Source organism: Pyrgilauda ruficollis, unplaced genomic scaffold (genome assembly GCF_017590135.1).
Source record: "Pyrgilauda ruficollis isolate IOZ18807 unplaced genomic scaffold, ASM1759013v1 scaffold180, whole genome shotgun sequence".
NCBI classification, from domain to species: domain Eukaryota; kingdom Metazoa; phylum Chordata; class Aves; order Passeriformes; family Passeridae; genus Pyrgilauda; species Pyrgilauda ruficollis.
Window position 1 is genome coordinate 657447 of NW_024516985.1, and position 18294 is coordinate 675740.

General features: G+C 44.2%; 1 protein-coding gene across 2 annotated transcripts in view; it reads right to left on the reverse strand.

The window, feature by feature from the left end:
* ZNF462 (zinc finger protein 462) overlaps positions 1-13471 on the reverse strand; it is an 88079-nt gene extending 74608 nt beyond the window's left edge. For both annotated transcript variants that reach the window (XM_041464576.1, XM_041464575.1), the window contains exon 1: positions 13345-13471. The gene's annotated coding sequence lies outside the window, so the exon portion shown is untranslated. The remainder of the gene's footprint in view (positions 1-13344) is intronic.
* Between the last annotated feature and the right edge of the window lie 4823 nt (positions 13472-18294).

The following is an 18294-nucleotide window of genomic DNA, read 5'->3' on the forward strand; positions in this document are numbered from 1 at the left end:
ACAAAATAAAAAAACAAACAAAAAAAAAACACCAAAAAAAAACCCCAAAAAATAAAAACCAAACCAGAAGAGTGTCACATATTAGGCAAATAGGGCATTCTAAAAGTGCATTTCTGGTAAAAAGAAAGCAGGAAGAGTTACAGTAGCTTTCCCAGTTTCTTAGTAATTACAGAGTTTCAAGGTCTACACAGTATCACAGCATTTCATGCCTTCTGCATTGCCCAGCTGCAGTTCAATGTTCTCAAATGGTTACAGCTTTTGAACAAACTGTGTCTGCACTAAAGCCAACAGCATCTACAAGGGAGCTTCATCTGAAGCTCAGGAATTGCACATGACTGAACTCTTCTCTCTCTCCAGATCTGCTCAGCCCTTCAGCCTCCCCCAGCCCCTCTTATAATCCATCAGAGGTGCCTTTGGAGTGCGCTTCATTGCTATTTGTTTTGTATGTTTTTTTTTTTTTTTTTTTTTAAAGAAGCACACACACAAAACAAAACAAAACAAAAACAAGGAAAAAAACCCACAGGTTCAAGAAGAGAGGAAGAAATGAAACCCTATTGGGCTGAAGTTTCCAGATGACAAAACAGAAGGTAATTGTTTAATACAAAGTATGAAAGCAGCACAAAAGGACAAGATGCAGAGGGGAGGGGAAGAAGAAAAAAAAAAAAAAAAATCTATCTGGGCTTCCTGCGCTGGCATGAAATGGCTGCTTTCCTTCTTACTGCCAGCTCCCATGCTTCATGTTGACATTACACATCCTGTGCTGTAGATCCACCCCCATGCTGATGCTTGCCCAACAGAATTATCTCCTGCGTCACAGCAGTGGTAGCAGAACTGCTGGCTCTGCAGATCCCAGAGCACCATTTCAACGCTTAATACACGCAGCAACTGGACACACTACCAGATATTCTGGGTTGGTTTATGGCACCCTCAGAGCTGCACTGCTTTGCCTAACCTTCTGTTAACCAGATGGCCTCTTCTCTCCCCTTGGGATCAAACCATGAAGTTTTATTTTATTAATCTCTACCAAAAGGCAGGGATGGTCTGGAGCCCTCATATCTGGTTTATCTCCAGCAGGGTTGCTAAAATGAAAATGACCTAAAAATAACTGGAAATGCTGCTTCACACCAACAGAGAACAAGCTCTTTTGGAGTAAATATTTAAATGATCTGCCAGATGAGCCACCACAGCAGCATGAGCCACATGGATAGGAACTTGTATTATGTACACACACACAGGTACACACTTCTGCCACTGTAAAAGGACCTAGAGGTTGCATTTTTCCTGATCCAAAACACTTGTCTTCAACAAACCATTACCATGTTTGTATCTATTCAAGCCAATCCCTTAATTAAGAGGAAAAAAATGAGGGGGAAAATGCCTTCCAAAACCACCACAGTTAGTGATGAGGCTCCAGAACACGTGAACATCATCCACAGACAACACAGCAACAGGAATGTTCTCACTAGAACATCTGCAAAGTCACATGAAACAGTACTTCAGGGACATGCCAGCACTAATTGAAGTCAAAGTTGAGTATTTATAACATACATGCTCCTGCTGTCAAAATACAAAGAGTGAGAACGAAAGAAGGAGCACACGAACGAAAGTGAAAGAATTATCTAATGCATATGCTTCCGCTGAATCTTGCAAATCTGCTACAGCCATGCCCTCACATGCAACCACAAATGAGCATCTCATGTATGTAGGTGGAAGCTGTTGAAAGTTAAGGGCATCCTCAATTCAAGATGTAATTTTCAAAACGCCTCCCTGAAAAGCTCCACGAGAATTACTCCAATCAGCTAAGGATCTGATCTTCAAATGTTTACTCACACAAGGAGCTGCAGTGAAAATTCAGAAAATCAGGGCACAGCGACTGTTCACATGAATGAGCTCTTAGAGCATAAGGGCTTTAGCTCCCCACCATCTATTATCTACCAAAGGCACTACGGTAACTATGAAAATGCAGCAGTGGTGAGGTCTGACCTATTAAAAAGCCTTTGTTAACATTCCTAACAGTGGCAGTGAGCAGTTACAAAATAAATAAATAAAATGCACATGCCTGCACACCGAACAATATCCCAGGAATGTAAGAGGAATCCTGTAAAAGTTGCAGTTTTGCTGTCTTCCAAAGGAAATAGGAAGCAAATCCACGTAAAACCTAACTATAATAAATCATTAAAATCTGATCTTCGTGGCTGCCACCACAGTGCAGTGCTTCAAAAGCACAACTGGGTTCACTGCTCAGATTGCTGCACACATGCATTTGTCTGATGGATCTTTTCAACCCAAAACTCCAAACCTCTGCAGGCTGGGGTGTCAAACACACTCAAAGAGGATGGCACTGCTACTGTCCAACTTCCTACGTGACTAACTTCTGATGTGGAAGGAGATCACAAACCGCCTTCTTCACATCACCTGGGCAGCTAAAATGTTCTTGTGGTCATCCATTACTAAAAGTCTTACTGAGACATGAATAACCCTCCAATCTGGATGTCAACAGATCAGCAGGTATTGCCTTCAGCTCATAAGCAGACTGCTTAATTCACCTGTAAAGAGGATTAGATGTCTTCAGCACATCAAGGAAAAAAGCATGAGAATAGGCGGTGTGACATTTCAGCTCCATCTATCTTTAAAATTTCCCCAAAGAGCAGGATTTTTTTTTAATGTCCCATTTAAGTTACTAACTCATCATCATATGACTGGCCTCCACTGCCATGACATACAAAACTTCAGTATATGGTGACAGGCCCCCTAGAAAGTCATTCCACAACCTGAAACATCATCTACCCTTCAAACACACTAAAAATAGATTCCTCACTCCCTTGAGGTCTCAGCAGCCCATCTGATATTACAGTACAGTATTAACAAACCTATGTAGACATGAATTCTTAAAATAAATATCTTCAGAGATAAGACCAGAATACCAGCAAGCAAACTATATTCCTGTACACCAACTGGTAAACCTGTGGAAGCACTGAAGAACCATGGAGGGCAACAACCATTCCACGTTCATTTTGCAGGAGCACAACTCGTGCAACCTTTGGTCAACCTGCCTGACATCTTGCCAATCAACTTCTGACTGAAGGACATTTTCTAACTACACGACAGCCTCAGCAGGTTTTTTTGGGGGTTTTTTTGTGCGGTTCCTTGGGAGAACAACACACTGAAAATCTTTGTCTTCTCCCCTGCCCCTTGGTGGAAGGAGAGCAGAACATTGGTGGAGGGCGTGGAACGGAAAGTTCATTGTAGTTTTTTATCACCTCTGCAATCTGACCATTTTAAAATAATTCAGGTTTACTCATTTATTCATGCAAAGACCCAAACACACTGACTCACTCTCTCAGCAGCCCCAGTGAGTAATACAGTGATGCCCTTGGAGCCAGAGATTTCAGGTCTCACACATGCACGGCTGCTCCGGCAGGAGAAACCCGCGCGCTCTTGAGCAAGAACAGCTCCTTCCCAACCCACCATCATGGAAACCAGGAGCCACTGAAGGGTTAAACACACCCATCCTGCATGGCAGAACATGGCCTTGGGTCACATTTACCTACAGAAGGGCTGCTGGAGTGCTCCTCTGCCCGGTGCTGTTGCACACTGGGCTGTTTCACACCATATGCCTGATCACAGACAAGAGAACTTGGCCTCTGCATGACCTGACACAGCTGAAAGCTGATATGCTTTCCCCCCACTGCCCGCCCCCAGCAAAGATAAAAGGTCATTTAGACCAAAAGGAACCTGTCCACACTGACTTCGAGTTACATTAATTCAACTTTTGGGATGCACGCTCCTGGCCAGGAAGCCAAACCCTTTCTCGCAGGGCTGCAAGCCACAGCCATACGACAGGGCAGGAACAATTCAGCAGTCAAGGAGCTAATTAACAGGCTGAGAGCTGTCTGGCTGCTCTCGATTTTCCATCAGCCATTTCCTACATTTTTTACACTTGTCAGGCTATTCAGCTGAGCATGATAGAAGCAAGGCTTCAGAGGTCCCATATCCTGCAGCCCGAGCCACCCAGCTGCAGACAAAAGGCAGGGGAGAAATCGGAATGCAAAATCACAGCTTCCAATCAAATACAGAGAAATAATTCCAAATTTGTTCACATTGACATTTTATTTATTTATTTGTCTTCATAGTGCCACTTGTCTCACAACACAGAAGGAAACAAGATGACTCCGTTGGCCACTGCCTTCCAAACTTTGCTGCATCACCAACTAAGTAGGTATTGTGTATACATAAATATATTTAGCCATACTCACCACAAGCAACAACACACTCGAGAAGACAGGCTCAGTCAGAATGACAGCAGTGACACCTAAACAAGGTGGCAGGTAACCACATCTCATCTCTCAACTGCTCGCCAAGAGAAGAGCAGCTCTGCTCCAGTCTCACACACCAGAACCACTCACAAAAGGAGGCTTTTCTTTCCTTATCTTGGCTTGTTTTAACACACACAGCAGCAGAATCCAGCACCAGGGTCGTAATTTCCATGTTAAATCCTAATTATGCCTATTTTACTGGGTAGAGGGATAGATGGTTCAACAAATAAAAAAAATAAAAAACAAAAAAAGGCAAGATTTCAAGGCCTGGACAGCAATTCTTTCTTTTTGGTGAGAGAGACCCAAAAACCCTTTAACAAAGAGCCACAAGCCCACAAATCTAGCTGAATCTGAGTAGGATTGAAGAATCCAAGACTGAGTTAAAATAAATAAATATCCATGGGCCTCTTAAGTTCTCTTCAGCAGCAGTTTGCTCAACTAGAGATGAATACTCACTGCATTGCCCTCAAGACCAGCACTCCTCAAGCTATTCCAAGTTTAGCCCAGACTGCAATTCTCACTTTGTTTAATAAATCATGAAAATTTAAAATTTAAATAGAAAAAAAAGAGGAAATTACAAATAAGTTGTTAAACAATCACCAGTGACATAAACCACCTTCACCAATCCCTCTAAATTTCTGACCCAGGATCTATTTCAGCTGTCCATTTAATAGCAACAAGAGAGAGGCAGAAATGAAAAACAAAAACAAAACCAAAACCAAATCCAATAAAACAAAAAAAAAAAAAAAAGCCCACCAAACAAACAAACAAACAAACAAACCCCAAAACCAAAATAAAAACTAACCGAACAAAAAAAAACCCAAACTAAAAAATCCCCAACCATTTTCAGCATCATCAGCCAGCTGAATTCTGACTTTTGGACCACAGCAAGGCCTTTATTAATAATCCTCTCCCAGCTACACACTCAATCAAGTTCTCCAGCAACTCAGTCATTAGAAGATAAATGAACCACCCCCCGCATCACCATCACGTTGGACCAAAATCTTCCAGCACAAGTGGTCTCTCCCTTAGCTTTGGTGTTCACTTGACAAATAGGGGGAGAAAATTTTAAGAAATTTAAGAGAAAAAAATAAGAGAAATTCAAGAAAGTTTTGTGCGCTGGAGCACAGGTTCCAAGTGTTACATTCCCCCCATTCTGCTCTTTTCTTTGGAGAGGTCTGGGGACAGTGTGTGGGAGGAATGTGCTTGCCTGGCCCCTGTGATAAGTGGCCATTGTGTTTTGAAGCATTTGCATGACAACAGTCCAGCCCAGGATGACCCATCTTCTTCCCAAAAGGAATATCCTGTGATGCCTTCTTTCCACAGCCACTGATACCATCCCAAGCCACTGTTTGAACCTAAGAGCTGCAGGCGGAAGGGAAGGGTTTGCTCATCCCAGCAATGCAAAAGAAGCCCCCATTGTCCTGCCAGGCCACGGAAACACTGACCACATGTGCATCAGAAGATTCCATTTTTAGCATCTTTCAAAACAAAGTCTTCTCTTTCACATTATCACGAGCACACTGAATCCTCAGTCTTCCTATATCATTCTCTGCAATGTCTGCTTTGTTTTGTCTTGAAAAATCGTCCTCCTGCCTCGCTACCCCATGCCACTGCTCTATTAGCAGCAAGTTTTCCACTGCACATAATTATGGCATGCCTTAGCCTACTTTTTTTTCTGTTTGCTGAACAGCTCTGCCTATTTTCTACTTGTGCTGATGCTACCATTTACTTTTCCTGACGCTCCAATCCTTGTATCCTTTGAAGGCCTGACTTCCTCCACACCATGACAGCAGCTGGGGTTCTCAGGCCCCCTTCCAGACCTTTTTAATAGCAACTGTAATGCCACTCTGATGAACATCCCACTTCCTAATCTTCAGGTCAGCACAAAGCCTGCATCTGTAACAAGTACTGCAAATACAACATCCAGGGCTGCTGAGCACCCATTATCTAAATGACTTCAAGTTATTAATTGCATATTCCTGGAACTGGAAGGAGAAGGAAAAACACTGTCACATAATGCAAGCACTTAGCTTCTTCACACATAATCCCAATTAGAAGGTCTTATTTTCCACCAGGAAGTAACAAGTGACACACATCAAGAACTGAATTCTTAATTTAACTGGTTCAAAACTAATAGAAGTAACCCAGAGAATCAAGTGCTTTCCCAGAATTATTTGTCCTCAACACACACTGGCCTTGCAATGATTGCTACTCTAATAAGCTCTAAATAAGTCCTTCCTAATCACTCATGACATTGATGCTGTGCCTACAGCTCTTTATGCTGACACTATTAAACAAGTATTCTTTAAGAGACTGTGTTTGACTCCACTCAAGAACAACTCCTGAACATCCTGAGGTCTCCTATTTCCATCTTCTTTCAATTACCAGCTAAACTCAACTTAATTAATTGCTTCTCCTGATGGATCTTAACATCTTCTACCTAAGAAGCTGCTTTTAGCCCAAGCCAAAACCCCACTGTATTCCCCCTAGACAGCAGCTGTGGAGGTCCATAATTGTAATTATGGACCACAAAAACCAGCCAAAAATGATGAGACTTTTGATCAAGGTAAAACACAATGTATAGCACCGCTGCTAGGTCTGGGAGTTATCTTCTGATAACGAGTGTATCTCAGAAATTACTACAAAGCAGTCAAAACCAATGATGAGGGAAAGCTCTTTCCCAAATACTGCTTACAGTTCCTCCAAGTAGTGATTAACCCAGGATATTTTGAGTTACTGCAGTAACATATGTTGCCTCAAGCTGACCAAAGCAACTGCACCAAGACCTTCAACTCCCAGATAGGTGAAAAGAGCCCAGAGGAAAAAAAATTACATTGTATTTAAGACTGTGTTCAACTGTAGGACACCACACACAATGGCTCCCCTTTCCTTATCTCAAACTCCCTCCTCTTCCTCAAATTCCTTCAGAGATGTATTTGTGCTGCAACCTCTGGCACAGCTTAATAAAGCTCAAGAGATGAGGAGCAGACTTTTTAGATCTTTAGTATTATTTTTAACGTTTTTAACATTGAAAGAACAAAACAGAACAGAACCCAAAAACAAGAGAACTCACATGACTTTCTATTTACCTATGTGTTGAACTTCCCAAACACAAGCTGAAAGCAGAAGAATACTTCCAAAACTATGGATGCAAATAAAGACCACTTCTATTAAACCTGGTCCCCTAAGTTTGGAAACTTCTACCAAAGACCTTTTTTTTTTTTTTTTTTTTTTTCTTTTTTGCTACAACCAACAAGATAATTATCATAAGTCGATCTATCTCCCTTCCTCCCCCTTTTTCTTCTTTCAGCACTGGCATACAAACCATGCTATTTTAACTTCTTTCCTGTTCTCCCAGTTCTTCTGGAACATTTTATTTTCAACAGTCAACTCATTTGGAGAAGTGCCATGCTGAAGTTCAACCGTGTACAATGTTAACTGTGTCTCTGCCAGCAGCTGAGGACTTGCATCACACCACCTTCTCCACCACCTCTTGATTAAACAATTTGAGTTCCTCTCTCTGAGAAGTCAGCAGATGTTTAAGCAACCTTCACTCTCATCATGCTCGTTTTATTTTTTCCACCCCCCCTCTCAAAAAATTCTTCTCACTCTCTGAAGAGTAAGATGGAATTTCTCATTCTCTCCTCAATTAACGCTCAGCAGATCTCCTGCTCACCTCCTGTGGGCCCAGAGATTTCTTGATTGTTTAGCACCCTAGAGTGAAGCAACTATTGCAAAAGCAAGCAGGCACTTGGACTGATGAAGTTCAACATCTCTGCTGAAGCCAGCAATTAGAAGTTCATACTTGAACACATCAAGTATGCAAGTTAAGCAAACCATACAGTTCTGGTACTGGTAGCAGATCATATCCATCCAGAACAAGTTCGTAAAATGTAAAACCTTCTACTTCAAGGTATAAAAATATCTGCTAAGAGTCAAAATAAGAGAAATACATGATGCTAAAGGAGAATTTCCATTATTTTTCTTCTATGATAGACTGGAAGTGTAGCAAAATATAAGGAAACAAAATACACAAAACAACACAAGACATCTTGGCCTTTGTAGACCTTTTCTGATCTGTGGAAAATAGGACCTCATTCCTCCATCAGCAGCTTCTTTCAATTCCTATTTCACTGGGGACTTTTGCATTTGTCCCTAGGTTTGCCTGGTGAAAGCTTCAACACGGGACAATATTAGTTAATGAGTAATACACAGCTATTCACCAGTTTCACACTTTCAAGTCCTTTTTATGGAGTTTCTTACTTCAAAGCAGTGTTGTTCTGCCCGTTTAAGGAAATTATCCACAACACCACACAGAGAAAGTGTTACAGTAAACTGAGGTAGTCTCAATTTATATTGTAACTCCACACATGTTGTTTGGAATAACGGGAAAACCCAATAGGAAATGCTAATTCACACTGGGTTTCTGGGAGTTCCAGATTTCAAGAGAGATCTTTTGAGCTCTTCTGAAGTAATCTTCCTCAAACTGTAAGTTGTACTATTATAAGACTTAAGTTCTTCCCATTTCCTTTTTAAGGCTAAAATTAAACTTGCCCATTCCTTGGGGCCCAGAGGAACATCTGCCAGATGTCCAGGCATCTATGTTGAACAATAGTCATCTACTTGTCAACTCTCTTTTTAATCATCCTTTTATCGGTCTTCATAGAAGTCAATTCCTCTTTTAAGTCAAAGTGCACAATGCTAACGAATTTTGTTATAAAGGTCACTGGATTGGAATGATCGTATTTTTTTTCCATTTCCACTTGCAGTTGCCTTGCTTTCCCTTTCCAGCACCCCATTATGTACTTATATTCTTCACACTCCAAGCATACACATTATTGTATTTTTAGTTTTCTTCTTGCAATAAAATAGTATTTTTAATTATGGAAGGAAATTGTAGACATGACATCTTAAGTTTCTCAACAACATAACCTGGTGTGAGGCTAGTGAAAATGTAAAATGAAATCAAATAATTCTTTAAATATGTTTAAAGCAGTGGTTCATAGGCTATGTCTAGTAGGTGTGAGAAAAGTGATTAAGAAAAGCATATTTAAATACTGGAGAATAAGTTACCAATGCTTACTCTTTCTATTAGAGATTGGACCAGTAAAAGATTCTGTGTGCCCCAAACCAAAAGCAATTGAAAGCCATTGTCTGAATGAAGAAATTTATGCCTGATTAGGAGAAACAGTCATGACACCACCATGGCATGAATTAAGATCATCTTTCTGGAGCTCCTTTAAAAACCAATGGGTTTTGGGGTTTTTGTTTGTTTGGGAGTTTTTTTTTTTTGTCGTTTTGGGTTTTGTTTTTTGGGTTTTTTTTATAAAAGTTCTTCAGCTAGAATTTTAACAGCAAGGCGAACTTCAGTTTGTCTGGGCAGAACCACAGCAAGAACCACCATCAACAAGAACTTAATTTTCTGAAGAGGTTTCAGTCTCACAGTGAGGAAACCCAGAAAAAAAAAAAAAAAAAAAAAAAAAAAAAAAAAAAAAAACCAACAAAAAACCAACAAAAAAACCCCATTAAAACTACTGCAATGTGGTTTGGTTTTCTAGGGCGTTAAGAAGCCCTCCCAAAAAGATCCTGATCTTAAATCTCAGAGCTGTTCTTGGACTGCACATGCCACGTTCAAGGGCAGGTATCTGCAGGGCACCCTGTAGTGCCAGCACTGGGCTGACCTCCCCAGAAGTAAGAGGAGATTCACAGCTCTGAACCACAAGCACTCTGCATAAGGTCCATATAGGGGAGGGATATTTGGGATCTGACCCAAATAAGCAAAGGTCAGTGGGCAATTTTTCAATTTTTCTTCAACGGCCGACTTAGACCTGTGCAGAGGTCTGAAAAATCCATCACCTCAAGGGGGGAAACAAAAACCAAAACACCACAACAACAGCAAAAACAAACAAACAAACAAAACCCCAAAACCAAAAGCAGTTAGCCTCTCTTTTTGTCAAAATATAAGACTAAACATACCTGAAATGGTATGTTCCTTGGCCTTCTTCTGAAAGATGGCGACAACCAGAGAATCTCAATAATTTGGGTGACACATCAGCAACCAGAACTTAAGAAATGCACAGTTGATAAAGCAATAATATCCTTCCGAGGTATATTAGATCACACATTAAAACATTTCTTCCACAGCAAAAACAAAACAAGAGCATTGATTTTTAACCTCTAAGACGGATCTCAAGTTCATCACCCGTCACTGCAATCCTCAAATCTTTCTGGTTTTTTGCACATCTGGGAGGGTGTTCTGATTCAGATTCACTGGTCCCCCATCCTGCCTCTTAACATCTTCCCTTATTTGTTCTTAAACGCCTCAGAATAATCAATGCATGGACATCACTGACACCCTTCCATGGAGCTGTGCCTCCAAGCTCAGCAGCACCGCACCCCAGTATCCCCCTGATGCATTCCAGGATGTATTTTGAACTTTTTGAGGAACTGCATCTACTGTGCAGCCGATGTGCAGATTTCAGTGGGTGGGAAATGACCCGAGGCCTGCTTTGGGTCTACTCAAAATCGCTTCAGATTAAAAGGTGGGTTAAAAACAAAGCACACGAATTCCTGCTCAACTGCTATCTCGCTTTAAAGATCTCAGGTTTCCATAATGACATTAAAATCACAGTAAGAATGTTGCCGTAAGTTTTCAGGAAAAAACAGTATTTTATGACACCAAAAAAGACAGCTGTGAAAACTGTTTTGCTTTTTCCAGGAGAAATTATGTATGTTATGATGCTCTGAGGAACCTACTAAAAGCTTGCCAGTATCACTTTAATGCAACCTAGTGAGTGGGGAGAAATATTCCATCTTAATTTAAAACACATCCAAAAGAAGGAATGCTCTTGAAAATGAGATGTTAAAAATCCCAAAAATTAGGCATCATCATGTAGGAAAAAAAAGAGACACTTCATGATACCCTCTGGAAGAACCTGAGCAGCCTCAAGCTGCACGCACTTACCTCCAAATGCTTTCAGAAATCTAAAAATATATGCTTATATACACTATTTACTTGGCCAACTGATCAACCTCCACAATCCTGTGGTCTTTAACCAAAGAAAAATATCTAGAAAGGTGACCTCCGCATGAAAGCATCAGAGAAAAAAAGCCTGAGGATGTGTTTCTCTGTGTGAAGGAGAATCTGAGCAATTTCCTCCAATCCTCATTTCCTGATAGCATGAAGACAGCGAGAAGACCCATCACAATGTTGTGCATTGAAAAATCTGAAGGGGAAAAAACCTTAGGGGGAAAAAATCATGATTAAGCCAGCTCCTGCTCCAGCAAAGCCTCAAAACATGGAGAGACATCCACAATGTTAGGAGCACTTCCCATCTCAGCTTTGTCTACTCTCTCTCTCCTCCATTTTCTGGTGGAGCTAGAGAACATGACATGGCTTACCTGACTCAGATCACAGCTCTCTGCCAAACTAGTCACTTCCTCTTAGACATGCAAGCAGCTTCATGAGACAAACAGACCCCCACAGACGCACACACAAAAGCAGGAGCGGAAAGCACTCAAAACTTGGAGGTCTCTCCCCTTCCAAACACCAGAGAAACAAATGAAACTTTTTGCCTTTTTCTCCCCCAAAAAAAGAGGGAGGTGAAGGGAAGGGGGGGAGGAATCCTATCAGATCACAACTACATGAAGCTCCAGGAGGATCTCTGTGTGAGGAGAAGAGAAACCACAATGCTGAGGGGAGCCGGGGGGCACGGGGGGGGGAAGGAGAAGGTTACTCCAGAAGACATAAAGAGCCTGTGGACTCTGTGTGTGTGCATGTGAGCGAGAGCGAGGAGAAGCTTTGTGTTGTGGAGCCTGGACTGGAACCAAAGCAGACAGCTTGCAAATGGAGGACAGGGAGATAAAGAAAGGGAAAGAGGGGGAGAGATAGGGAGAAACCTGCTCCGGGTGGGTTGAGAAAGGGGCAGGGGAGAAGGCGCCTTCTCCCTTGCCTGGTTTAAAGGTAGGGACATCGGGGAACTGAGCAAGTAGAAGTGGGCTCCTTCCCCTTCCTTTCTTCCCTTCTCGCTCTCCTTTCTCTCAGAGGAGAGCACAAGCGTGTGTAATGGCTCCTGCTCTCCAGCTGAACGCTGTCCTCCTCCAAGCCACCTCCTGCGGGCACCACCAGCCCCCCCCAGCCCCGACGCCGCCGGGGACCCCCGCATCCCAACTCCAGGAGAGCCGCGGTGGGGGCACCACGGCCGGGGTGTGAGGGACCAGCCTCGCCAGCGGCGAGGAGGGCAGCGAGAGGGGACGAGGAGAAAGAGGAGGAGGGGGAGAGTGGCTGGGAGAAAGGAAGAAAGAAAGCAAGAAGGAGAGAAAGAAGGAAAGAAAGAGAGAGAGAAGGAGAGAAAGAGAGAAAAGAAAGAAAGAGAGAAAAGAAAGAAAGAAAGAAAGAAAGAAAGAAAGAAAGAAAGAAAGAAAGAAAGAAAGAAAGAAAGAAAGAAAGAAAGAAAGAAAGAAAAGAAGGAAGGAAGGAAAGAAGGAAGGAAGGAAAGAAGGAAGGAAGGAAGGAAGAAAGAGGTCACCCGATTGCCTGGGTCGTGCCAGCACGGAGCTTTTCTCTCCTCCGTGTGTCTCCCGTCTCTGATCCAAGTCCACACGCACAGCACCATCCAGACCTCGCACACACACACACATAGCCTCTCAGGCACCCCCCACCCCGAAAGCTCGGCTGGTATCTCACTTATCTCCCCATATTTCCCCCCCACCACCACCAGCACCTCCTCCTCTTCTCCTCCTCCATGCAAGAGACTTCTCTCTCAAACAAAACACCCCGCTCTCGCTCCCCTCTCTTCTCTCTCTCTTTTTTTTTTCTTCCTTTCTTTCTTCCTCCTTCCTCCGTTGACCGAATGAATGGATTTCAGAGGAAGGTGGTGGAAAGAAAGACAGACATAAAAGACCAAACAAAATAACACGCGCACAGACACACACACAACAGAGACACACACACACACACACACAAAAACGAGAGATGATCTCTCCAATGCCAAACCAGAGATGGGTTTTAATTGCAAGAACTTACAGGAGCGTCCCGGCACTGCTGCTCTTGCTGCTGCCTCCTCTCCTCTCCTCTTCCTCTCTGCCTAGCTCTTCTTGTTATTGTTGTGGAAGTTGTTTTGTGAGTCTCATGTGCTCCTTGCCAGGTCTCAGCAATGGAGGATCGCCATCTTTCCCTGCTTTTCCCCCCCTCTCTCTCTCTCCCTCTCCCTCTCTCTCTCTCTCCTTCACTGGTTTGCTGCAGCTGCAGATGACCTGAGATATCCGTCTCTCTCTCTCTCTCTCTCTCACCCTCTGTGTCTCTCTCTGAATAATGAGCAACCAGAGGGAGAGAGAGAAAGAAGACAATCTCCTCTCCTACCACACAAAACGCAAGAGCACCAGGGGGTGCAAGAATCCTTTCTAACAACAACAACAACGTGTAGGGGAAGAGGAGGAAAAAGAGAAAGAAAAGAGAAGAAAAGAGAGGAGGAAAAGGCAAGAAGAAAGAGGAGGGAGGTGGAAGAGGAGGGGGGAAAGCAAGCAAGCGAGAGAGATCCAGCAGGCAGACAGATGGAGGAGAAGATGGTAGTGATAGAGGAGGAGGTGTTGAAGATGAAGGAGATTAAGAGGAGGAAGGTGGTAACAAAAAGTTAAGGTTTGGGACACTGAATCACTCACAGGCCAGGGAGGAGGAGAAGAAGGGGGAAAGATCTGAAGATCTTCCCCTTCCAAGCTGTTGCCTTCACAAAGCTTCCTGTGCAGGAGCGCTCAGCAGCTCCTGCGATGCTGGGGGAGCCGCTGGGATGGAGCGCTCTGCTGGGTCATAGCTCTCTTCCAGCCATGACAAAAACCGGTTTCTGCATGCAGATCTGCCCCCGAGGTGATCCCTCAGACACATCCATCTAGAGGCTAATCTTCCCTGAGCAGGGTAAAGAACATAAATGGAGCTGGAGGTTGCAAAGTATAAAACCAGATCTACCACGTGGTTGGTTTTTAATCCCCCTTCCAGCTCGCATTTGATGTGGAGAAAGGACAGTCAAATTGTCCATTTCTGGCACGTATTTTGAAGTCTACTCCTGGAAATAAAGACAGTCATCTCCAGGTTTTTTATTTCTCACAAGCGTTTGGGAGAAAAGAGAGCTTGCATTACTATCACCAAAATCACTTCTACATTGGTGAAACATTTTTTTTTTTGGCCGCAAAATAAAATAAATAATTCCACTTAAAACAACTTTTATGCCTCCCAACACCTAGTTGTCTGCCCCTTTGTGACTGATTATTTAAAACCGTGGAAACTAATGATCAAGGCTCACAAAGAAAGGTATCTGGGTGATGAAGGCAAGCAGACAAAGACAAAGCGGCTGTAGCCTGCATTTTTATTTAGTCTCGTTTCTATTAAGCATTGTCCTGAGCTACTTCTTTTTGCTCGACACCCCCACCTCAGCGCAACCCCCCCCCCCCTCCTCCTCCTCCCCTCCAGTCTTTCCACAGCACCAGGTCAGATTCTTTCTGGGGTTATGTCTAGCGAGGAAAGGGGGATGGGGGTGGAGGGGCGGGAGGAATTAGGGTTTACGTGCAGACTCAGTAAATCAATACGCGGGAGTGAGGCAAAATCAATTTGAGCACAAGGGCATGACTGGTATTGGAACATCACTGGGGTTTCTCCAGCTCTCCAGCTCTGCAGTTTTGCATGGCTGGAAGAGAGACTAGAACCACGGAGCTCCGGTTCGGGTGGAGGGGGAGATCCTCCCCTGCTCCGAGGAAGTTTACACGTGAGCGGGGAACCTGAGGTGATCTCCTGGAAATTTTTTGAGTTCAGGTTTTACTGACTCTGGGAGAAGTCAGTGGTGTTAGAACTTCATTGTCTGTCTCAGCTCAGCTGAAGACCAAGCGCAGGAATACTAACCATATCAATAAAATAAAATAATAAAAATCGGTCGCCCAGGTAGTGGTCAGATATTAAACCCATGCATCCTCCGATCTTCCCATCCGCAAGAATGCTGTGAGTACAAAGCACACATGCAGGATCTCTCCCATAAAATCTTCTTTTTCTTTGAGCCGTGCAAGTTAATGACTAAACAGGAGAAAGATCTTCTCCCTCCTCCTCCTCCTCCTCTCCCCTCTTTCCGCTCCCCCCCCTCCACCCCAAACAAGTGCTGTGAGGAATGGGAGGAAGGATAATATCTGTGCAGAAGGAGCACTGTTGGATTTAGAGAATCCTTCTCAAGGAAAAGGGGAAAAAACACCAAAACTGATGATTCCTACTAAGACTCCTGGTTTCATGCAGACAAACGGAGCGGACACCTCCTAAGAAGCTGATAAAAGAACATTAAGGAAAAGGGAGGGACTGTCTTTACGGCTGCCAGAATGTGCATGTGTTCTGCCTGCAATTTTCTATAAATCATCCCCAATCGCAGGAACAGAGCGCCTGGGCTTTGCAATCTTTGACGTACCATCAACGCCGAGACAGATAATTCACCTCTTTGTCTTTCAGCATTTTAAATTTAAGAACCAAGCAAACAAACAAACAAAAACAAAAGGGGGAATTAAAAAAAAAAAACCCACCAAACCTAAAATAACCAAAAATAAATTAAAAGAGAGCGAGAAAGAAAGAGCAACCCACAAAACACGTTGCTTCTGACCAGAAAGAAAGAAACTGGATCTTCATGGAGATAGTCTGGAAGTGTTTTCCCGCCCTATCCCCCCGGTCCTTGGGCGGGGGGGAGGGGGAGTCCATCCCTCGCCGGTGCCGGAGGAGCCCCCCGAGCCCCGGGGGGATGGCGGGGGGCTCCGGCGGCAGGAGCTGGGGGCGGCCGCAGGAACCGCGGCTCCGTGGGGCAGCGCTGGGGGCCACGGGGCGGGGGGCTTCTCCCCAAGGCTCCGGTGGTCCATAACTTCCTCCCCGCAGCCCTGCTGCCATCCCCAGGGCGCTCCGAGCGCCGCCGGGGACAGCCCGCAGCGAGGTGGACACGCCGGGCTCTGGAGAAGCGAACACCAGGAGAAAGAGGATGGGGGAGCCTCCCCGGAGACCCCCCGAGCCCTCGGACCGCTGGTTTGGCTCAGGAAAGGGCATTTGTGGCTACCGAGAGGAGGGGGGCGAGCCCGGGGGGGGCAGGACCCTCCGCGGGTGCTGGGAATGCGGGGGGACACTCCTGGCTCGCCCCGGTGCCGTGCCCGGCAATGAAGAGGTTAATCTTGCTGGCAGCCCCCTGGTCTTAATTAGCCCGGCGGGTTAAGTGTCCCATTAAGGGCCATGAAGATAGTTTGCTCCTCTCTGGGTGCTGGCGTTTGGGACGTCGGGCAGTGGCCGGGATGGCCGGGATTCCTCCGGGATGGAGCCCACGGCATCCCCGCTCCCCACCCGCGGGTGGGAAGGTGGAGGAGAATTTCGGCTTCTTTCTGCCTTCCCAACAAAGGTGGTGTCCCACCGCCGTGTTGGTTTGAAGCCACAGTAGAAAGGATGATCTTGGTTCGAAATAAAAGAAATGAAGCCTTCGCTCATTTGTCTGGTCCATGTTCCACCATGGAGCCAGGGGAACGAAAAGCGAGGGGTGAGGGGAAAAAAACCACAAAAACCCCCAAATCAACCAGACAACCGTTGGTTTTTCAACAAAAAACCAAACACAAACATCTTTCCAGCCTCTAGGATTGACTGCGTCTTTCCTCACGCAGGTAATCTGACCAGCCTGAGCTCGATCCCAAGCATTTCGTCCCTAAATCTGGGGCTGGCTGCAATGAGTCAGGTTTGCATGGCCATAGCTGTGTCCTGTTCCTGCAGCCCATGAAGGCAGCACAGTGAGCCCCAGGGCAGCAAGACCACAGGCAGAGGGGAGAGAAGACAGATGTGGAAAGACCAAGATGATGCTATTCTGAATTTCCTTTCCTCCTAGCCCATTCCCCCCAGCCAAAGCTATTTCTCCACGGGGTCTAATTTGCTTCTCAGGATGGCAAACTGGTAAATTTAGCATGGACAGTGAACACAGCCTTAGTGAGCAGGAGACATCAGGAAAGCAAGGTGGAAAATAAGACACTGAAAGCACAATCTTTGCACCTAGTCAGCAGTGAAGCACTGTTGTCAATGTCCACTCACAGACCTGGAAGAGGCTTCTCTTTTTTCCTTCCCAGATTTCTTCTTCCTTTTCCTACAATAAGTTTGTATGAACTTGTATTTATTCTCCTCTCCTTCACAGTTGTTTTATCCTACCAGAGCTAGGCTTCAGAATCCTTATGCAAGAGGTGAGTATTGTATCAGTCTGTCTGTAGAATATTATGTTCTCCAGCTCTTGAGAGAATTTCACTTTCCTGTCTAAAAAAGATTAGTAATGTGCTGATCTGACTTTTACTCTGGTAACTCTCATATTTTTTTAACCTCTAAGACTTTCCTTATTGGGAGAGGACTTTGAGGAGAAGCTAGTTGTCTGGAAGTGCTGAAGTCTTGCTCTGATCTATGAAAGACAAGGGACATCATCTCATCAAGAAAATTTTCTTTAAGCAAGTACTCTTGTAGATGGCAGTGTATTCAAAAAGGTTTACGTGTAAATAGTGCAAATCCAGGCTCTTAAGGACTCTTCAGTAAATTCTCCTATTAAAACATAAAACTTTTAACTAAATTTGAAATGCTTTTCTTCTAACCTGGCAGAACTCAGACTGGGATCTCCAAGAGCGAGCTCTTCACGGTGAGATCACTTTGTCTGCAAGCACACCCTAGAATGTAGTACACATGTTGAAAACCCATAGAAAGATGTGTTTTTATGTTGCTGAGAATGCTTAAGAGAAGTGCACTGGTGAGGACCATGCTGGGTATTGGAAGTCACTTCCTTCTCTGATAGATGCATAAGTGGCAATTATTAGAAATAGAGGTTTTGCTCCCTTAGGGGAGCTGAATCTTTAGCAGTCAAAATGCTCGAGTATACTCACAGTTGGGTTTTTATACCTGCCCCCAGTGTTCCTCAGAAACTCTTCACTAGGACCAGGGCTCAAGAAATCACTTTGC